This window comes from Coturnix japonica, chromosome 4, assembly GCF_054131305.1.
Source record: "Coturnix japonica strain WE chromosome 4, WE-NBRP24, whole genome shotgun sequence".
NCBI lineage: Eukaryota > Metazoa > Chordata > Aves > Galliformes > Phasianidae > Coturnix > Coturnix japonica.
In genome coordinates this window covers 32,476,428-32,498,745 of record NC_140666.1, presented here as the reverse complement: position 1 = coordinate 32,498,745, position 22,318 = coordinate 32,476,428, and the positions used below count along the sequence as shown (strand labels likewise).

Below are 22,318 nucleotides of genomic sequence, written 5' to 3'. Positions count from 1 at the left end.
GGTAGTAGATAAAATAGCACTTTAACACAGACCTGTGGATTTTACATTCTAACCTTTCTTCATTTGTGGTTTGTTTTACCTGACAGGTTAGAGTTTGCAGATTCAAAAGGAATGTAGCAAGGACAAGATTGTATAGGCAATAATAATAAATAACAGGTTTGCAACACTGGCTTCCTCTCCCTTGAGAGATGTTTTTAAAGCCAAAAATTACTTAAGCTGTGTAAGACATGATATGTGTAGCTGTTTAATAAAATATACTTAAAATCCATCTATGGTAGGTACAGTTCAGGCCCAGGTAGCTCTCTTTGCTCTTTGAGCTGACTGGATGAGAGCCAAAGCCAACCTCGAAGTCACAAAGATGTACTAGCATGACATTTATGCCCAAGAAATATGCTCCCATTGCATAGACAGGCCTGTACAGCAAGCTAGTAAATACTAATGCATTTTTAAGGGATAATGTAGGACAAAAAGAAAGAAAGAAGGGAACAGAGGATATTCCTACAGCGTCTCTAAGAAAAACTGCATTTGAATCTTAATTCCTCAATCTCTCCCTAAGTTTTATATTTCTGGCATCATATAGTGGACTATTCCTGAACTCCATGGGAGATTTCTTCAGATGAAAAGAGAGAAAAGTTAAGCCAGAGAAAGAAAATGATTCATCCTCTTAGACAACAGCAGTCTTAGAAAGGATGCTTAGATCTAAGGTCCTGCAAAGGCAGATAGATACTGTCCCATGGAGTGACTTAGTGCAGCCCACAGGGTTCTGCAGAAGCTCTGCAATCTGTAACACACAACAAATCACGAGATTCAGAGGTAAGTCTGAATTAATTATTCCACTGGGGGAAATAAAGAAAAGCACCTCCAAGTCTCCTCCTTTTCATCTGCTTTATGGCAATTCATCAAACAAGAGAAATTCCAAAGGAAACAGCAGGCATGGGAATCTCAAGTTACCTAGGTCTATCACGGCCATATTTCTATCAAAGCTGAGCAGTCTTTCTTCCAAAAATGTCTACTCACTGAAAACTGTAATTTCAGGTCAACTGATACTATTCAAATTCATTTCGCTCACCGCTCCAGTGAATGTGTATTCATCTATATAAAGAGGAACACGGTCAACAGGAAGAGAGAGACATCAAGTCCTATATGCACAGCAAAAGTTTTTCTTAGCTCTCAGCTAAAACGTAAGACCCCAAGAGGTATTTTTTGGCTTACCATTCTGAGCCTGGATAAGGAGTCGGCAGGAATAAGATTCAGCCAATTTCATACACAGAAAACATTCTGAATATTCAATAAGCATGAGCTCAAGGACAGTAATATATCCCATATTCCATTCTCTTTAAATAGGGAAGCAACCAGGACAGATGAATTTCTTAAAACAATTTTTTTCTTCTTCAGAAAAATTCTTTGGGGGTACCTAGTTTGCATCATAGGGCTGGGAATTATCATCACAGTAAGAAAGAGCTAGAAATCTTTTATATCTTACCTATTATGTTCTGTAGCAGCTTCAAAACTTCTCCGGGAAGAGAGTAAGAAAGATTTAATTGACTCTTGCTGGGCCATGTAGCTGCTGGCAGAGTTCACTCTGTACTTCCACACCTTCCTCCACGTTCTTTAACTACATTTTTTTTTAATTTTTATTTTTTCCAAATTTGTCTTAGTGCAAGTGCTCTTATGCAAGTCTCCACATCAAACACCAAGATACAGCATTTGACATATGGACTGTGGGCTGAGAAGCCATCCAGCTTCCCTGGCACACTTTTTATTGGCTTACAGGCATCATCACATACCCTTAAGCTACTGGCCTCTAATTCATAACACCTATGTCTTCTGACTACACACAAAGTAGTGAATATCAGTAAAATAATTAAAGAAATAAGAACAGGAATTTATAGATTAATCCTCTAACTTCTATTCTTAACATGGGAAATAAAAAGTTTCTAGCTCCTATGAGTAGGAGCAGAAACTCAGAAACGAAAAAAAAAAAAGAATAAAAGAGGCCATGGTGCCTGCTAGAGCCCGACACCTTTTAACCATCCACGTGAGAAATGTGAACAATTCTGTGATGCTGGGAACTTCAGCAACTTCACTGCAGCACAGCACCTACGTGTAAGATGCCCAAGCACCTTTCCCAGCTCAGTAAGTCTAGTCAGATTCCCCAGAGGTAATAAGACCTGCTGAGTTCACTACTACATCACACTTCTGTAGCAGAATTCAGGTATAACAGAAATAAAGAAACACTGAGCACTGTACACCCCTAAGGTCTTTTAGCTATTTCTATGGTCTACACCACCACAAACCTACATACAGGGCAGGAAGAATCACAAGATTTTACACAACCTTGTGATAATCTTTAACTCTTCTTCTCTCCTCTGGCTGGATCTGACCATATTTTAGCCAATTTGAAGTCTTAGGAAACATACTAGAGTATGCCTTGTAGGTTCAACCAGCAAAAAGCAAGTTGTTAACAGAGTTAAAAATTCTTTTCCTTCCAAGCCTTTTTCTCACATCCTGAATGATAGAACACATTCATTCTACAACAGAACATCTTCCAATTCTGTATGTAGAGTGGTCTTACACATACACACACACACACAAAAAAAAAAAAAAAAAAAAAAACCAACAAAAAAAAACAACAAAAAAAAAACCCACAAACAAAACAAAAAAAGAACTTGGAGCTATGGTTGAAATATTTTTCCCCTAACACTCAAATGTTCACTGAAATATCTGTTTTTCCCTTTGAGTAGTGTTCAGTAATTCTTTTTCTGCCCTTCTCAATAAGAACATTGTGATACAATACACAGTATTTGCTACAAACAATCAGTGAAATTTTGGGGGCATTGGTTTTTATTCTTACCAATTGCACAGAGCATTTCAGCATTCTACTAGCAGTTTCCATGCCAAACACGTGCATGTTGATAGAGTTACTCTAACATCACCCATTGTGTGTTTAAGCCGACAAAATGTCCCTAGTGTTCCCAATCATATAAACTATATTCACTTTAAAAGCATAATGAAGATTTTTAGCCACTGAAGTAAGCAGAAGAGCACAAAAATAAACTACTATGATCATAATAAAAGATGTCCTATCATCTCTGGTCACTGGTTCAAAACACATGCTTGAATATCCAGGTATTTCCTGCTTTTAAGAATTTTCATTGCTGAGTTATATTACATACGGGAACTGTTGAATCCTGACCTGAGACACCAAAAGCAATTCATCTGTGTGACTGGAACAGGTGGAACAACTCTCTTAGATTTCATTTAAGGGCTGACTGCCACCAAGGAAGAATCTCTTTCAGGAGATCAGTCCTTGGTGGCTCTTTCCCCTATAAACCTGTAACCTTCTGATATGCGTGAGCAATCCTCTTTCCTTCCTTTATAGCACCTCTTTATTGTGCCAGTCCTTCTGTCATCACACCATTGTTGTAATGCCTTTCCCATTGTATTGATCTGTCCAAATGCTACACATTAAAAAGCCATTAAAATGCATTTAGACTTTACCATATACTTCCTATGCAAATTTCTTTTTATCCATAAAGAACATCAAGAAATAAGTAGGAGAAAAGATGTTTTGTCTATCAAATTTTCTGAAAAACAACTCAGAGGGTGGGAGATTAGGTCCTTTCTGACACAGTTTTAGAAAGACATACTGAAAGATTCAGTGTAGAAGTTGAATTTGGTTTTTAGCAGTGAAACATATACTGCTTTCTGCCACTGGTTTAAATATTTCACTTTTCATGAATCACATGCCAGCATTCCACATCTCCTCAGGCATGAATGACCAGAAAACAAGAGAAAGAAATGGTATACTGAAGACAACGAAGTACTCAGGAACAGGAAACAGAAACTATAGGCAGCATTATTATTATTTCTTCAAGTCAACAAAGCTTACCAAATGCAATTCTATGAATAATAGCTCCTTAATTAAGCATTCAAGGCCAAGAATAAAACCCCACCACAGAAGTCTAAATTGAACTGAGAAAAACATGCTTTCAGACAGCAGGAATAAAAAGCAAAGAATAAAATCAGCAGAAACTTATGGTTATGGCAATGAGCCCCCTCTGCCCTGCCCCAGGGTGCAAGTGAAGCTTTACAAAGCCTACAAAATTGAGTGCATTTCTACCTATAGTTCACGATATTTCCATACTGTAGGGCAACCACTATAAGATAAATTTACAACAAGTTATTTGCTGGAAAATTAAAAACAAACAAACAAAAATAGTCCCCAAAAAACAGAACAACCTTCCCACCTTCATTTCCCCACAGAGCCTCAAACACAACTTACCTGATAGGGACCACAGACCCCCAGGATGGCAAAGCAGGAGCAATAGCAGCAGTAACATTGGCAAGGCAACCATCTCACCCTCACTGCAGCATGCAGGTCCAGTCAACCAGCCAGGATGTTGCAATAACCGTAGACAGACTCCTTTCAACAGAAAAGAAGCCACAAGTCAGGCTCAAAGTCTACAAAACAATAGCTTAAAGATATGAACAGGAAGCCTACTCTTCAGCTGAGCTAAGTGGTATTTGGGACTCTGGGGTGAGGACAGGCCCAGGTGTGGCTAATTGAGTCCATTAGAGACCATTAGACCCAGACGCTGCAGCATTATTTAGGTTTTCTTTAAGAATAATCTGCTACTTGTAATGGAAAATCCCAGCTAAAACTGATTTGGGCAAGAAGGTGCAAGGAGGTGCTCTGTAGTTTTTCTTCAGTGGGTTCTTTCAGCACTTGTTAATATTTTCAGATAGACTTTGAAAACAACTGCATGCATTTATGAAAGGAGAAAAAAAATGGTATTGCATTGGCAAAAGCTGTTATGTGGGACAAACCAAATAATGTATGTATATGTTAAACTAATTATTGCCCTAATCAGTGGCAGAGTAATGGCTAAAGGAGTGTAGATGAAGCATCACCAGGCTTCCGGTGATACAAGTTCAGCTTTAAAAAATTCATAAAGGAAAGTATATCTGCAATAGAGTTAGGTACAAAGGAGATGTACAAGGGTTGCTCCAAAAGCAGTGCCTCCTGTTGGCGGCAGTATAGCCTGAACCTTCCCACCAATAATCCATTACATTTTGTTGCTGTTTGACAGATAGCAGCAGAGGGGCAGTCTGACAAAACTGTGTCTAACACGAAACTACAGATGAAGCAAATATGTGTCAGTGTCTTCTTCCATGCAGAAAAAAATTGCTCCTATTGGCATTCATTGATTCTTGCTGAATGCTTACGGAGACCAAATGGTGTATGTGTATGCAGTGAGGCAGTGGGTGGTGCATTTCAGCAGTGGTGACAGCAACAGTGGGTTACCTCCTCTGCTGCAAATTTTTATGAGCACAGCATGTAGGGTTTTGTACAGCACTGGTGAAAATGCATTGCTAATAGTGGTGCCTAAGTCGAAAAGTAATGTTTTGTAGCTGAGAATGTGCTTTGTCAAATAGTGTCATTGTGCTCTTCGTATCTGTTGGAGTTTTCATGAAAACAAAGAGACATTACTTTTGGAGTGACCTACAAATTTCTGCAACATAATTTAAAAGCATTAACTCTTCTAATAGGAAAAAGAAGAATGAATGCATGAAGTATAGTTTTTTCTTCTGTTATTTTAGCCGCCACTGATTTTTCTTATCTTAATTCCTCAAAAGAAAGAAGTCAGACAACTAAAATTTACAGACTGTACTAATCCTTAGAGTACAGATCCACTTTTCTGAAAGCCATAAATACAGAGTTAAAGAACCACAGGAAATTAGTTCTCTGAGTAATGTTAATTGCTCCCAGCACTCCAGTACCTATCTGCATAAAGAAGGAACACACTTTGAAGAAGACATTGTAACATATCATGATTTAAAAACTGTATACCATAAGAAAAACAAAACACATTTATTTCTTAGGAATTAAAAGGGGTTTGAACAACTTAAGAAGGGGGAAAAGAAAGTATGTTCTGGGCAGAAAGAAGCCAAGCAGTAGAAATAATTAGTCTGAGCTCTGTTATTTGTCACTTGTAAATTCCCCTGTAGCAGCAGCTAAGTAGTAAATGAGGAAAACTCATGAAAAGCTGCTACACAAATAGGGAGAAAGTAAACAACACACTGTGATTACAGTTTTGAATTCAAAACATATAGGGAAAAAAAAATAAATGCCAATATTATCAGGGTAGCTTCAAACAATATAAAGATGGTAAAAAAAAAATGCTCTCAATGACCTTACTAGGTAAACATATAAATGTGTTAAAACATTTCAAATCTCATGCAGTGGCTAATGTTACATGCAAAAGCACTGTGAAAATTTAAACCATTAAAAAATCTATTTTATGCTAAAGGCTGAGTTTTGTCAAAGAAACTTCTATCTGAAGGGGAAAAAAAAAAGGTCATTAATGTACTGGCCCACTTGACAACACACAATGTTTAAATTTGAATACTGGCCTTGTAACAGCTGTATCTCAAGTACTTTCTGATTTATTATGTACAGTTTGTGTTGATGCACTTCTAGTCAATCTAAAGTGTTCACTGCTCAAAAAAGATAATCATCACTTAGCTCAGTCAGTGCAAAATCTGACCTTCCTTGGCTCCATTTCAAATGTTACAATTCTGCAAGTACACCCTCCCTTCAGCTTAGGTGTACTCATTACTATATCTTAATGCAGACGTCATTGTAATATTCTGTCTAGAACAACACTGAATAGGATTTAGTTCCTAGCTACAATGGGACAGTGTGGAACCTATCAGATATGTGTACTGATCTACAAATTACTTCTTCTTAGAGAGAAAACAACACAGACTTTCTAAAGAACATGATGAGTTTTCTGCATTTCCTATAATATTTTTTTATTATTGTTGTTTTTATTTTTATTTTTTTAATCTCCTGGTATTTGAAAATACGACAAGAATCTATTTAAATCACTAAAATATTAGTTAACTATTAAGAAAAAAAACCACAAAAAACTAAAACAAACAAACAATATTTTTGCTTTTCCATATAAAAGTGAAAAAGTGTGGAGATTTGGATCACACATAGCTATAAGCAATATAAATCCAAGGTTAATTTGAAAACCAGACATTGAGAATTTTCTGAGACAAATCAGTATGTTAAGTACTGAAAGTTTAAAAAACTTTTAGCTTTTTTTAAGGTTTCCTCAGCTCATTACGACTACAGGACCTGCACAAGTCATCCAACTTGAATATAACCAGGTGGATATGGTAATGTCAGAAATTTATCTCAATTATATTGTATAAAATCAATGATAGTCAGGAAGGGAAATATGTGTAGTCCTTCACAGAGTAGGCCTAAATCCAAATCTTTATACTAGTTTCAGGCTAGTACAGCTATGATGAATAGAAGACAGTCTGGCATGTCAGGGTTTTCTTTATGACTGATAATATTAAAGGATAGTTCCTTATGTCTGACTACACTGGAACATTCCACTTCAAAAGAAAAATAAAATCTTTTTTTTTGCATTTTCCTCTAATCCTAAAGTTGAAATTACTTAATGGAAATTCAGTAGTTATACAGAGACCTAGCAAGTAGGGATTCTTTCTTTCCTAGCAGAAAACTAAAATTATGTCTGTCTTTATGTCCATACCAGTTTAGCTCCACCTGCCCTAACTGGCAACATAACTAGAAGTACATGCCACCGTGCTCCAGCATAGGTTGATCCCTGATGGTGACCTGAAATTTAATTGTTCTTATCCATCAGAGTAACCATAATTGTTCCAGTTGAGCTTCAGGATATCTGTAGTGCTTGCTTACTGGAATAATACCTAAAATAATACCTAAAACAGAGCAAGTATCTGCTTGTATGTGCAGCAGTGTGACATACATTCAGTTTGGTGTACAATCTCTTGAGCACTGTTGCCTGCATTGTCAGTTGTTCTCAGTTGTCAATTTTGTTTTCTTTCATTCTCCCTGGCTGATTTTTTTTTTTTCAGTGTCTTATTTATTTATTTATTTTTTTTCTGGAATCAGTCTTTCATTGCAAAAATGTTCGTGTAAGTTTGTTTAAATATTTAATATTTTAAATATAGTTTATTAATAATTATTTTCAGTTCTGAATTGGAACAAGTGCAGCTGAATGCATTATTCAAGAACTGCATCTGATCTTATTTAACATCACGGAACGCTTTGCTTGTTCTTATTCTTTTTTTCATGTAGATGCAGTATAGCATGCTTGCCAAATGTGTAAAGTAAGTACCTTTCTCCCAAACAAGCTGTTCAGAAATATTATTAGCCTAAATATCTTGTCCTGAATTTTTTAAAGCATGTCTCTTCTGAGTTAATCATCATTTTTCTGTGCATCAGTTATAGTAAGCTATTTCAGAAACAGCTGTGTAATAGAATGTACCATAATATGATAAAAAAAAAAAAAGTTAATCTACTAAGACAGTCAGTGACTTTTTTCTTTTTTTTTGCTCCTGATTTCTAAACAGCTCACTGAACCTGTCTTTGAATGTGCCTCTAAAATATCTCTAAGGTCAACAAACCAAATGTTTTCAGGTATTTGGGTGCCTAGGGATTTATGGTTGGGTGGTTTTCCAAGAGTATTTAGACATTCACAGTAACTTCAGTGACAATCAACAAGTATCACACAATTAGATCCTCCTGAAAATAACCACAAGGTGCCTTTTTATTTAATTGGTAAATTGGTACTAAGAAATTGGTAATTTCTTAGTTTTGGTTCTGGCAATAAAGATCCCAGAGAGGTGTTATGGTAGATGAGTTTGCCTGCAATAAGTATGTCCTTCAATCTGATTATAACTAGTCAAAGTTATTATAACTGATTTCAACTAGTCAAAGCATAAATATTATGTATGCAAAATACACAAACCTAATTGCTTCTTATTCTCCACCTCCAGTTTCACAGTGTTGGCTCTGCTGCTCTGGCTTAATAACCTTTTTCATTTGTGGTCAGTGACACTGCACATAGCAGGGGGGTGGAAACTAGATTGTCATTGTGATGATGATCCTTTTCAACCCAGGCCATTCTATGATTCCTTCAGTGAATATTTACTGCTTCTCATCTCCATCATCTTTGAACTTGCCAGCAACAATTTTTGATAAGCAACTTTTTTGGGGTGCATATGCATAAGTTCATATTAAATGCCATTAGCCCTATGGTATATTGACTCTTATTTTTACTCCATAAAAAAAAATATATATATATATATATATTTTTTTCAAAAATACGTCATGCTATTTAACTATGGCTGACAATACAATGCTGAAATTCCATATTATAATACTATGCATTTTGTTAGCATTTTTCAGCTGTATCATCGAAGGATTGCTCTTTTGTTATGAGAAACAGCTATGTCAAAAGCTTCTGTAACTACACTGAATATCCTTCATTTTCTGACCTTTTGTATCAAGCTGAATCTCTCCAGCATTTTTATAGCCTACTGTAAATGCGGATCATTCTTTTTTTTCTTTCTGTAGGGACACGAGCTGAACATTTGACCAAGAGGCTAAATACTGGCCTGCGAAAATTGTTCAAATAAAAAACCTAGGCCTGAATATGATGAGCCTGGAACATCTGTAGCCACATCCAAAGTTAATTTTGGTAATTTCTCCAAATAGCAGGCAGAATGTATCATTGGTAACCTTCCTCATATCATAATGCTTTATAGAAAATTTTACTTTCTGTGTATTATACTTTCCTCTCTATTGATATTTGGATTGGATGTGAGATATCATATATAAACATATGTGGAAAGTACAGCAAATAGTTTGTAACTTTATGATAGATAAAGACAACTAAGTCAACATTTTTTATTCTGTTTATGTGAGGTAACCTGTTGGTAGGAATTGCAAAAATACCTCATGACACCAAAGATACTTATATAATAAGGTAACAATTTCATTTTTCTTTTTGTTGTTGCTTTTTGCTTTTTTTAAAAAAAATAAATTTATTTAAATACATGTGTGTTTATGTGATATGATAAGACACAGAACAGTTTTTAAATAATTCTTAAGTTGAAACTTCCATGAGTTCTCAAACAATCTTATGCAAAATATAAAGTACTTAAAGTTGGTTTAATTGGGTATTTAGGTCACATGGGACAGGCAAAGTAGCTGGATGTGTTTACTTCTGAGTATCAGATTATGCTGTGTATATTAGTCACTGGAATATGAAATGTTGATTTGATGATTGTTTTCCACCATTATATCATTATTTGCTATTTTTTTCCAGTTATTTCTTTCAGTAAACTAATTTGCTACAGTGTTTGAAGAAAATAGACACAAAAGAAGTGCAAACACAGTAAAGCTAAGTTGTTTTAATTTAGAACTAGCTGGGAAAATTTCAAGTTTCTTTCATTAGAAAAATGTTGGTTTATGGAAAACAAAAATTATTCATTCTGTTCAAGCAAGTGCTTGCTAAGAAAATAATCAGGAAGTGTTTCTGAGCTATTAAAACACTTTTAACTTTTTAAACCAAAAAGGCTGCTTGAAGGTCAAGTCCTCATTTAGTATTTTAATTAAAATACAGTAAAGCTATAATTGGAAAAGTAAAAGGTGAAAATTTTAAAAAGGCTTCTAAAATCTGATTAGAAAAGTGAAATTTTATCTTACGATTGGGATATCAGCTTTTTAATTAGTACTAAGCAAGAAAAAAACATGAAAATCAAGAAATGTATCGTATGATGGAAGAATAGGTGTTTTGTGTGTGCCAATTCTAGAATATCTAGGTGATGATTTTAAATGGGAGTAAATGGGATGTTGTTCACCTAAGGCAGACTCCATCTTTCATTGACCTTTTTATTAGACTGTCTTTTCATATACTTCACAGAGAGTTTTTTGTTCAGGTGTCTACAATTATGAACTCTGAGCACTCACTTTGACCTCATTTTCCTGTTTGTTTTCCACTGATAAGTCTACTTGTTTTAGAATAACAGATTCAGAAGCTGAGTTTTGGTCCCTTTGGGCTATAACCCAGAAACAACTATTCCAGAGAGCATGTATCTGAGCTGATGCATCTGCATTACAGCTGGGCTCTGTGTTTCTATGTCTCTTTCCAACACGTGGAGAGAGCTGGAACAGCAGAACAGAAATCCAGCATGGCTATTTTCCAGTGGCTTAATGCCCAGGACCTGACAACACTAAGCTCTTTGGCAGCAGCTTCCATTTTCATTGGAATCAGTCCTGGCCTTAAAATCAGGGAGCTGATCAGATCTCTCTACCATCTTACTAGCTCCATGACTTACTCAGAGCAAGTCAGAATGTGACGCCCTCCATTTCCATGAGACTGATCAATCACGATTAACTCTGCTAATTAAACTTGGGCTACAGAGCCGTAATACTGGTGTAAGTGATCAGAACAAGACCCATCAGTCATTTTGGTTCTAATTATAATTTGTGCAAACATAATTTCACATTGCTTATTTAACATACTGGTCTCCTTTTACTGTCAAAGCATGAAAAGTTTCCTAGTATATAAGAGCTGTATATCTGACCTGAATTAAAAAGAAAATAAATTAAAAAAAAAACAACAAACAAACAAAAAAAACCTTTCAAGTCCAAGAAATAAATCTTTTAAGTCTTCACTCTTTGGGACTTATCACTTGCATAGTGTTAAGAGTAATTCACATAGAATATTGTGAAATGTTTTTACATGCTCAAGTCCTATTTCTACAGCCTCTCATTCTGATCTGTGAAGGGAGTAAAGCTTTTTTGTGATAAATATTCTAACCTTTTGCAAAGACTACGGAACAATTGTGCATATGAAAAATTACTTTTATATTTTTGATGTTTGATTATTTTGAAACATATAAATACTTTTATGGTACATTTATATATATATAACCCAATTTATGTAGGATAATGTAGTCAGTCAAGAAGTATTCATATGATGAATTTCCCCAAACATATTATGCAAAGAGCATTATTCAGAATTAAACAGGAAGAGTCACTGATTTTGTTTGCTAAGATTACAAGTAAAGTACCATAAGGCAAAATTAGCAGTTGGCAAATGCTGTTAAGGGCATCCGTTGACTACAATTAGACTACAGAATGCAATCAGATAGATACTATTCTAGGCACCTCAAATATGTACATGATTAAGATATCTACAACTCATTTCTTCTGATAAGGAGTTCAGCTTACGTGAACTGTGTAGGAAATATAACTATACAACACACAGACATTTTGAATATCAGTAATAACCTAGTTGATAAAATGCAATATTAATCAGCACCCTGTTTTATCAAAAGCTAATTTATAATTTCTACATATACAGAAAAGATGATGATATATTTTTAATTACTTCCAATACAGAATTTTCCACTGAATTCTCTTTATTTAAGAAATCATGTTTCCTTTTCTCTTCAGAGGATAGTCCAATAAAAGAAAAGCTCTGTACTGATGAATTGATTTGAAATAATAAGCAAGAAGTAGGCAAAAAATACTCATTTATACCATGACAACAGCAGGTAATCGAGAGATAAAAAGGGATAAATCTGATAGAGATTTAAGATTCATATTATAGAATGGCTTAGGTTGGAAGGGACATTAAGATCATCTAGTTCCAATGCCCCCTGTAATGGGCAGGGCTACCAACCACTAGATCAGGCTGCTCGCAATGCCTTGAACACCTTCAGAGATGGGACATTCACAACTTTTTTGGGCAGCCTGTTCCAGTACCTCACCACCCTCTGAGTAAAAAATTTCTTTGGAAGGAATACATTCTCCTTTGCCTGTCTCTTTTGCCTAACATATCTAAAGAATCCAGTCTTGTTTTTCATATCCCTGGCCAAGTTGAAATCCACCTATGTCTTGGCTTTCCTGACTCCAACCCTGCACATCCTCCAGACAGAATCCCTATATTCTTCTCAGGCTGCTCATCCCTGTTTCCACTTCTTATACTCCTCCCCCACCCCCGCCTCAACCTAACCAGCAGATCAGGTCCAGAAACACTTCACCTCTGGTGGGTCTGTCCAATATCTGAACCAGGAAGTTGTTGTCAATGAACTCAGGAGTCTCCTGGATTGCGTGCAGCTTGCCGTGTTGTTTTCCCAGCAGAAAGCTGGGTGGCTGAAATCCCCCACCAGGTTTAGAGCCTGTGTGCTTAATGTCTTCTCAGTGCCAATCATCACTTATTGATGCCATCACTTTTTGGAAGTATGTACATTTTTTGAACAACTATTTTCAGGGTTGAAGTACAGTACAGGAAGAGTAAAATTTCAGCCAAAAATTCATTTCTGATAAAGAATTGCAAACACTTCCATTCAAGAAGATATTGATGAATTAATTTTACAAAAACTGGGTCAAATATCCCACTACATTTATGTACTTGTTACTCTTTTTTAATGTTTTAATTTAAAAAACAAAATAAATAAATAAAAGAAATGTTCTTACTTAAATATACTAACTATATTATATATTTTATGTGTAGCCCAATACAATTCCTATTCACTAAATGTGGCCCAGACAAGCTCAGTTGGACACCTGTGTTTTTGACTTTATTTTCCTTAGTTTATCCTCTGTTGTCAAACTAATATTTGAAGAAATCCAGCACATTTTATCCTATTGCTTCCGATCCACCTACAATAAGTGTTGCTGGGGTTGCAATTTTGATTAAAAAAAAATCAAACCAAACATTTTTATGGATTGTAATACACACAAAACTGGCTTACATGTGAATATAGAAAATATAAAACTAAAGCCATGAAATTTCTTCCCATGTGTTTAGTATATACACTCACAGAAATTCTGGGAGAAGGGGAGAAGTAAATGAAAGAATTAAAATGAAAGAAAATGTTAACAAAGAGAACAAAAACATCATGGCCATTCTGCATTTTATGAAACATGTTTTTCTATGAATTTCACAGGGCTGTTTTTTTATTGATGTAGATTACTTTTTTCATGAATCATTCAAAAACTGCTGTTTGAAGAAGAAGACATGTATATTTTAATGCATACAATGAACTGTGTATTATATTAGAATAGCAGATTTTTCATTTTTCTTCTCTGCCAATGTTAAGGGGAAATCCATGTGACTAATTACATTAACAGTGAAAATGGAAAACAAAACCGCAACACAATTAAACGCAGTTAGGATTTTATTTCATTAAGATCACACTGCTACAGATTTTATTATCTGTTATTCTCTATGTAAATGTTTCAATCAGAGAAAATGAGACTAATTCTGGAAATAAGAGCTGTATACTGGATACATGTCCAATTTCCAATGGACTGTATGTTTGGCAGAAATATGTTTTTATCAATAATTGCTTCATAAAATGGAACAATAGCTGTGGCATTTTATAGCTTAAGAATTTTTTTATAAGAAAAGTGTTGATAATAACACAAAATATTCTGATACAGATTATTTCCATCTTCTCGGAAATTAAGTAGCTTTGATTGCCTCAATCCCTTAGTTCCCATTCAAACTCCATTTGAAAACCTTATGCTGCTGCTGGAAACAAAATTATAGTATATTACAAAAACAAAACTCACCCTCTTTCCTTTAACACATTATTTTCAGGAGCTCCTGTTTGTAGAAGGGTAGAACATCACACAAGGGGTATATTTCCAGCATTAAATGGGATAGTTATAGTCTATTTAAAAACAAAACAAACAAACAAACAAACAAACAAAAATCCATAGCTTTTCTAATAAGAAAAATGAACCTGCTTGGAAATACCTTGAGAAACAAAAACCCTACATGTACATTAAAAAAAAATAAAAAAATAAAAAAAATTTTAAAAAATCTCTAAGTATAGTGTCTGAAAGCCATCACAGGATTACTTCAGATTTTTTTGTTTTCTTATATTTTGAAAGTGTTACATTTTGAAAGCAGTGGCAATGAATGAACTGTCACATAAAGAGATGACTCCACCATGAGATGAGTGCAGTGACTGTACTCATATAAATTGTTTTTTCTTTTTTTAGGTGAAGCCAATCTTTGTCATTTAAAGTCTCACATTCAAATCAAAGTTAGAGAGTTAAATGTACCTCTTTTTCCTAGTTGTGACTGGGAACTGGCCATCCATGTTTCTGTAAGTTAAAAGGGATTTTAAAGATAGAAACCAAGACTCTATTTCTTTTAAAATGGTTCTATTCTTCTTTTGTTATACATTATACATCAGAGTGATATTTGAAAGCAGATTTATTACACTCCCTAGCAGAATGCTTTGTACATTTATAATGCAAAGCTTTTATCTAAAATTCAGAGCATTATTTTAAAAAGAAGGTGTATCATATCTGTGAGACAAGTTCTATTCCTACTGAGAAGCAACCTTAGCAGTTGCCAAACAGACAGTCAAGAAAAAGCTGAAAATGAAATCTGTGTAGTTTGCTTAATGTAGTTGAGCTTTTGAGCCTTACTCTAAGATCCACATCTTACTTTTTCACTTGCTATATATTGTTTGATTAAGTAAAGCTAATTTGTATTTTAGGTAAATATTAAAACTATTAGAATTTATGGAAAAATCTTGGACACAGTAAAACTGTCTCAATGAAATCTTTAAGTTCATTTTATCTGAATTTATTTCCCAACTATGCCACTAGCACACACACACACAATGAAGAAAGATTTCTTCCTGTGGGAGGAGACTGAGCAGTTTTTAATGCTATACTGATAATTAATGGATGGGATTTTCAGAAATCAAAGCATTTTAATAATCAATTTCAACTGACATTTTAAACAACAGGAACTTTGATTCTACCTGGCTTTGAAAATTTAATCTAATCTCTTTGCTCTCTAACCTGTATTTTCAAACATGTCTACTCACTCTATGTTTTGACATTTAAGATGTTCATCAAACAATTTTGAAGCAGCTTGCAAAAAAGAGAGTTTTCCATCTGAAGCCTTAACTCTGTGTACACTGTCATTGCTAAACGCATCACCAAAAGGTCCACTGGCTTAGGGCTTAGAATATGGAAGCCTTTTAACAATTTTGTTTTCTAGAATTTCAGTGTTGGGAATAGTGAACAGAGAAGCATGTAATGAGACCTTGGAGCTCGGTTGCAGCTCATCTGTGTGCAAAGGAACAAACTTGATACTAATGAAGTAAAACCCCCACTACATTAAAAAAAAAAAAAAAACAAAAAAAAAACACACCCTATGGCAACAACATAAATTACACTTAGTCATATTAAATATGTTGTTTTTAGATAAAAAATGTTGACTGGCGCTGGATATGTTACTTAGATGTTACTTTGATTAAAAACAACATTTCAAATAGTACCTTTTTTTTTCTATTATATGCATTTACTCAGCTTATTCTTTGCATACTTCATTGCTGCTTGATCCTTCTTTAGAAATTCATCTTTGTTCACAAAGACAGGATGTTGGTGTCAAAGCCAAATGCAGTGATCCTAGTCTGTGGTATAGCTTGTAATGGTGGAACAATAAAATGATCAGTACTTTACAGTAGCAGTGATTTAATGGAACTAATTGCTAGTTGTATAAGCACCATAATTTGGATTCCCTGGCTGATAATCTTCTGTATCTCCATGATAAATTTTCCTATATCTGAAATGGTACAGAACACAAATATATTCTTTATTTTCTTGCCTCTCTGAGGCCAGCTGTCTTCTGTCAGTCTGTACTGATGAGACAGACAGGGGAATGTCCACTTTGGAAATACTTCAAAGAGATCATCAGAGCTCCTGTTTTAGATTAGCTTTTAAATTTCTCATTAGCAGTGGAATGGAATCAGCATTTGGAGAGTTTATCATACAAGCCATATGGCATAAAAACTTTTGTCAAATTCAAAAAAGCTGAGGAGATTTTTCTTATATGTTACTTGAGTCCACAAGTTGGAGTTGACTTAAACACTTAAGAGATTCTAAGAGCATGAGTCTAACAACATAATATTGGTAAGAAGAGAGGATACCTGTAGATGGATTGATTCTTCTGTAGAGACAGACAAAATAAACAACTGGAACTTGCAGACATGGAATTTCAGAAATGTCAGAAATACAGTACTTTATCACTGAGTGCAATTTATCCTTAGGAAAACATAACTAGAACTGTGATAACTCATTATCACAATACTTTACTATGAGAAATCAGTGCCTTTCAGAAGGAAACTTCTCACCCAAACACCACTTACCTTGACTGTCCTGTTGCCTTTGTATCACAAAAGGATTAACCAGGATGGTCATAGCTGGTTCAGAGCAAAGGGCAGATGTAAGATTCCATACTCTCCAGTAATAATTATGTTTTACCTTTCTATTTGGACATACTATTTTTCATTATTTTGGTGGAAATAATATTTTCCTTTTATTTTATTTTGGTAGATCCTATACTTAGCCCTTCTAAAACACACAAGCTTTAATATTACAGGCAATGATTCCAACATTTTTAGCTTATCTCCTCTACATAATGTAGTAATTTGGACATAAACAAGTGTCCATGTTGAAGAGAAACATTGCCAATCTTTCTTTTTTTGCTTACTTTAAAACCTAAGCAGAAAGGTGTAGTACCTCTCAGTGCCATGTCAGACTCAAAGCTGACTTCCCATTGCTGCTGCAGAATGCTCTGTAAGGGACTGAAATTAAATTTTGCTTTTTGTCTTTATACCCAATCATATGATACATCACTCCATTCATAAAAGAGTGCATTTTTACATTTCATAAAGTTTCATACTTTATTTGAAAGTTTCAGAACTCTCAGTGATGGTTCACAGATGGTTCAAACTCCACAGATAATTCAATGTCTGTTTAGCTCTAAAGTAGATTGAAGACCCGGTAATTAATGTCCAGAGAGATTTCAAAAGACCTGTGCACACAGTTGTAGATACACTAGTATTTGCTGTCAGTGTTCAAACATTTTTAGTAAACTGAACTGTGATTTAGAGCATATGTTTCTTGTTCCCTAATTGTTAATCAGTCCCTCTGAGGGGAAAGATCCACAGACTGGCAAAAAGTAAGGGCTAGCAAGTATTGATTGAGGATTACAGGTGAGATGTTATATGCTGAAGTGAGCATGAATGGGCATGCACATCTGTTACTCAGATCTTGATCTGATGAAGTCAAGAGTTAGATTTATAAATTTATAAAGCAAAATGAGAAACTTATCATAGAGAGTGCACAAGTTGCAGTCTAATGTGCTGATTTTTCCATAGTTAAGAAAACAACACAACTCCTTAAAATTTAAAACTTTAAAAAGCAAAAATGGCACAGATTCAATCATTCAAAATCACTCAGATTGATTAGTAATTACTGATATGTGTAGTATGTTGATCTCTGGAGATGGTAATCACTCTTGGTGAAGAATGAAGTTTATATCATTCCCTTCCCCAGCCCCTCACAACAGATATAGTATTTTTCAATTTTCACAGTGCCTAGTGATACAAACCATGGAAACTCAAAGCAAGCATTTTCAGAACTCACTCCTCCCAAAAAACATAATGGCAAAGAATTACAAAGTATTGCATGTCATAAACAGCAATTGTTACAAGGAGAATCACAACTAATGGCGGTAAGACAGAAATTGAAGGGTATAGAGCAGCTATTTCATACCCACAGTTTGAATCTTGCAATCTGACAGAAGTTATTTTTACAGATAAGTAAACAGTGCCTTCCAGGATAATCCAGTTGGGGCAGCAAAAACTTTTATTGAACAGTTCTGTATAGAACTAATAGAAGAAACGCATAGAACATTTTGCTGAACAGAAAAAGTGAAATCTTCCTACAGAAATCACACTCTTTCACACTTGGACACACATATTAGATCTGTAATTAGTAAATTTGTAACATCAGAATTTGAAAGTCCTTTTGTTCTGCTGCAAGCTCACTGGGAGACCTGTAGTACTTAGGACCACATCCAGAGAGAACAGTTTGAGTCCATGTTCCCTCAAGTTCATCTATCTTTAATGAAAATTAGTAATTAACACTTCCTTCAGAAGTTACCAGTCACTAGTGCACAGGTCAGATGACATTATTTCATTTTATACTATATTAAGTCAGTCGTAATAGTTCAGCTTCTAATATTATATGAAATTTCTCCTCTATCATTTCAGTTATTTTTCTTTTCCTAAAAGTAGATGACAATCATTTGTGCTCTGATTACAAGCTATTTCTTTATCTATGGCTGTTCTCATTGTAATATATGAAAGTAGCAAACACAATCTATAAGTAATAAGCACAGTATGAAATATCACAAGGTCCTTATCATTCTGTGTCAGTTTTCCTGTCTTTGTTTCTCTCTCTACCTTTACTGTATCAATATTTTTAACTTAGAATGTGAGTTTTTTTTCTTTGCATTTTCTTATTCCCTTTCATGTTTAAAAGTATTCTGATGTCTAAAACAAAACATATAGGTTGTGGTCTTTTCAAAATGTTGATTTATATTCAAACTTACTGATTTCCTTCAGTGTTTATCTCCCTCTTTGTTTTTGAGTTACTGAAATGGTAGAGATTTAAGCACACATATCCTTTAGAAATTGATTTAACTGAGCTGAGTGGCTCCCGATCTGCACCCCAAAATGTAAATTTTGTGCTAATGACATTTCAAATCTCTATTTCTATTTAAGCACAACACTTCTCTGAGCTTCCCAAAATACAAGTAAACATCTGTATTTCTACTTGTGACCGTTCAAATGGAATTGAACAGTTACACATTTTTAGAACTTATGTTTCATTTTGCTTAATTTTTTCTTGCAAATAAATTGCCTTCAAGTTTTTTTGTGAGGGAAAAGTCTGAGGAAGCCTGGCTGGATGCCAGCCATGGAAGCATTGGCTTAGCAGAATTAAGGTGATTTCCACTGCCTACAACTACAAACCCTGTGCCCAGCAACACTTTTCAGTCTAATGGGAACAATCTGGGGATCGGGAGAGCCTACTGATACTAGAAGCTTTGTGTTCAAAAAAGAGAAGAAAGGGAGAAAGGAAGAGGCAGGAAGGCATGGAAAGAAGGTGAGAAGTACAAAGGAAGGAAGGAAGGAAACTTTGGCTCCTTTTTTGAATACGATGCTAACTGTAGAGGAGGTAAACAAAGCTAGGAAATGAATAACTTGTATCTCACTCCTTCAAGCAAGCAGCCACGGATCTGGAGCAGGCATGCCAGTGGAAAATAAGCAATTTTCAGATAGAAAGCTCTGTAACATATCTCCACTTGCATATCAATTGCTATATGTTAGGTTTGAAAAATTTACAGGGATTTCACAGATAGAAACAGTTTTCTATTAAAGACTTTTAAATAAAAATGAATGCTTAAGGGTAACATTATTAAAATCTGAGAGGAATCTAGAACCTGAACACCATGATAAGAGTTTATTTTTCACAACTCAAGTATTTTTAAAATGCAGTGAATTTGATTGAGTCAAAGATCCTACGAATCTGCATGGAGCCAGGAGGGAGAATGTGGGAGTAAACTGCCCTTGGGAGCAAACAACAAGAAGCTAGTTAGTGCATAAGTGCCAAACAAGCCAAATGTACAGCACCTCTAGAAATAAAGGAAAAAAAAAAAGAAAAAAAAAAAACAAAAAACCACCACACACAGAACATGCAAAATGGATAAACATATAATCAAACTAGGTACTCCGACAAACATATACTTGAGGAAATTTTAAAGTTTCTCTTACGAGAAGCAGGACCACATGAAAGGCTGAGGTTTCACATGATAGTACTTCTTCGAGCATCTCTTTGAACCATTAATACATGAAAAAATGCAACAACAGCTAAACTGAATCAAAACAATGATGTCTACTGATTTAGAGCAATAACCAAAACCAAGAAACAGGCCAAACAAACAAACAAACAAAAACATGTGGAATCACTGTTTACTGTTGGAATGTAACATGAAATTTACAGAGATAAATATTTCGCTGTCAAACAATGGACCAACAGTGTTGTAAGCAGAACAGTGTGGCACAAAATAGGTTTTCCCTTGTGCTTAGATATCAGGATATCTGTATATTAAAGAGGAGAGGAAAGATTTCCCATGATCACTGATCAATTTTCACATACAATAAAAACTGCATTTCAGAGGGATGACTACCTAAATGGTCTATTACAAGCTCTACAACTAAAGTACATAAGACTAAAAAGTATTTTATTAGTGGTCACTGAAAAAAAAAGTTTGCAGAGAAAATTAATACTAGACCTGTTGCAATGATCACAGAACAGCAGAGCTGCCTAACAGTGACGATTATTAAGGAAAATAAGGCTTTGTATGGATCTGAAACAACTTGCTTATTTGATAATGGAAGTATTCATTCCATGTGACTGAAGATATTCTGTGTTATATATCCAGCACAAAAGAATTTACTGATACTTATTGACATGCTAAACTAAATAACCCATGGAACCATTCAACAAACTCTGCATTTAAGGATTTGTGGGTATCAAAACATCATACATCTAATGAATACAGAATCAGAGTGTTGTAAATCATGCAAAAAAAAAAAAAAAAAAAGTGCAGATATGCATATGAGTAATTAAATGCAGTGATATCTATATTTACATATGCATGATAGTTATTCTTAAGACCTTCCACTTGTGTTGAGATTGGCCTCCTTCATTTTAGAATGCAATATCTATTTGAGCTTTTGTTAAAAAACGTAATAATAATAATAATAAATAAATCTGAGTGGTACAGTGCCCCTGTGAACTTCTCCAGTCATAAAGTACAGAATGCCAAAGCTTAGACAATGTTAATATTCTTTGCATGTGGTGTCCTCTTTCCTGATCATTGAAATTTAAAAATGAATTGGAAACATGGCCTGAAATCTGTCTGAAATAAGTTGCTTGGTAATGAAAAATAATAGTCAATAATAACTTTTTTGGATGGAAAAAGAAGAGACTGCACTGTAAAAATGGAAAAAGCTAAAAAAGGTTAACATGAATTTAAGGTGCTGAGATTTTGGAGTTGTATTATCAAATAATTCTCAGGTATGATGGCTGATACAGAAATTCAGATTGGTATACTACTCTTTTCTCTTTGTGTCTGAGATGGAAAAACATGGCTTTCTAAGCCATAAAGCCTTCCCCCCCACTTTCCTTTGCCCCTCCCCTTTCCCCTTATTCAGTCCTTAACCTTCTTTCGGGTATCAGCATTTCTCAGTTCCTTCCATAGATCAGACTGTGGACATTCCCATACAGGAAAAACTGTAAAGATATTAATAATTATAGTGCTGACAGTACATAAAAAAGATAATTTTTATTCACCTTGATCATACCAGTAATCACAATGACTCTAATAAAGCAAATTGTGCAAATGAAGCATACAGCCATTTGGCTCAGAACTCCACTGCTGATACTCTGTTAGTATTGCAAGCAGATCTTTATCACACCCAGACAAAGACTTCACATCTCTTGGCAGTGAGAGCTATTAAAACTTCAAAAGCTGTGTAGTAATAGATAGCATGAATAACCATCTTTTCA

The 22,318-nt window shown here is 34.8% G+C and overlaps 1 protein-coding gene across 3 annotated transcripts in view; it reads right to left on the bottom strand.

Annotated features, from left to right (window-relative positions):
• Nucleotides 1–22,318, bottom strand: part of LOC107313128 (uncharacterized) — a 542,029-nt gene that overhangs the window by 313,492 nt on the left and 206,219 nt on the right. For all 3 annotated transcript variants that reach the window (XR_014945262.1, XR_014945263.1, XR_014945265.1), the window contains exon 3: nucleotides 4,286–4,426. The gene's annotated coding sequence lies outside the window, so the exon portion shown is untranslated. The remainder of the gene's footprint in view (nucleotides 1–4,285; nucleotides 4,427–22,318) is intronic.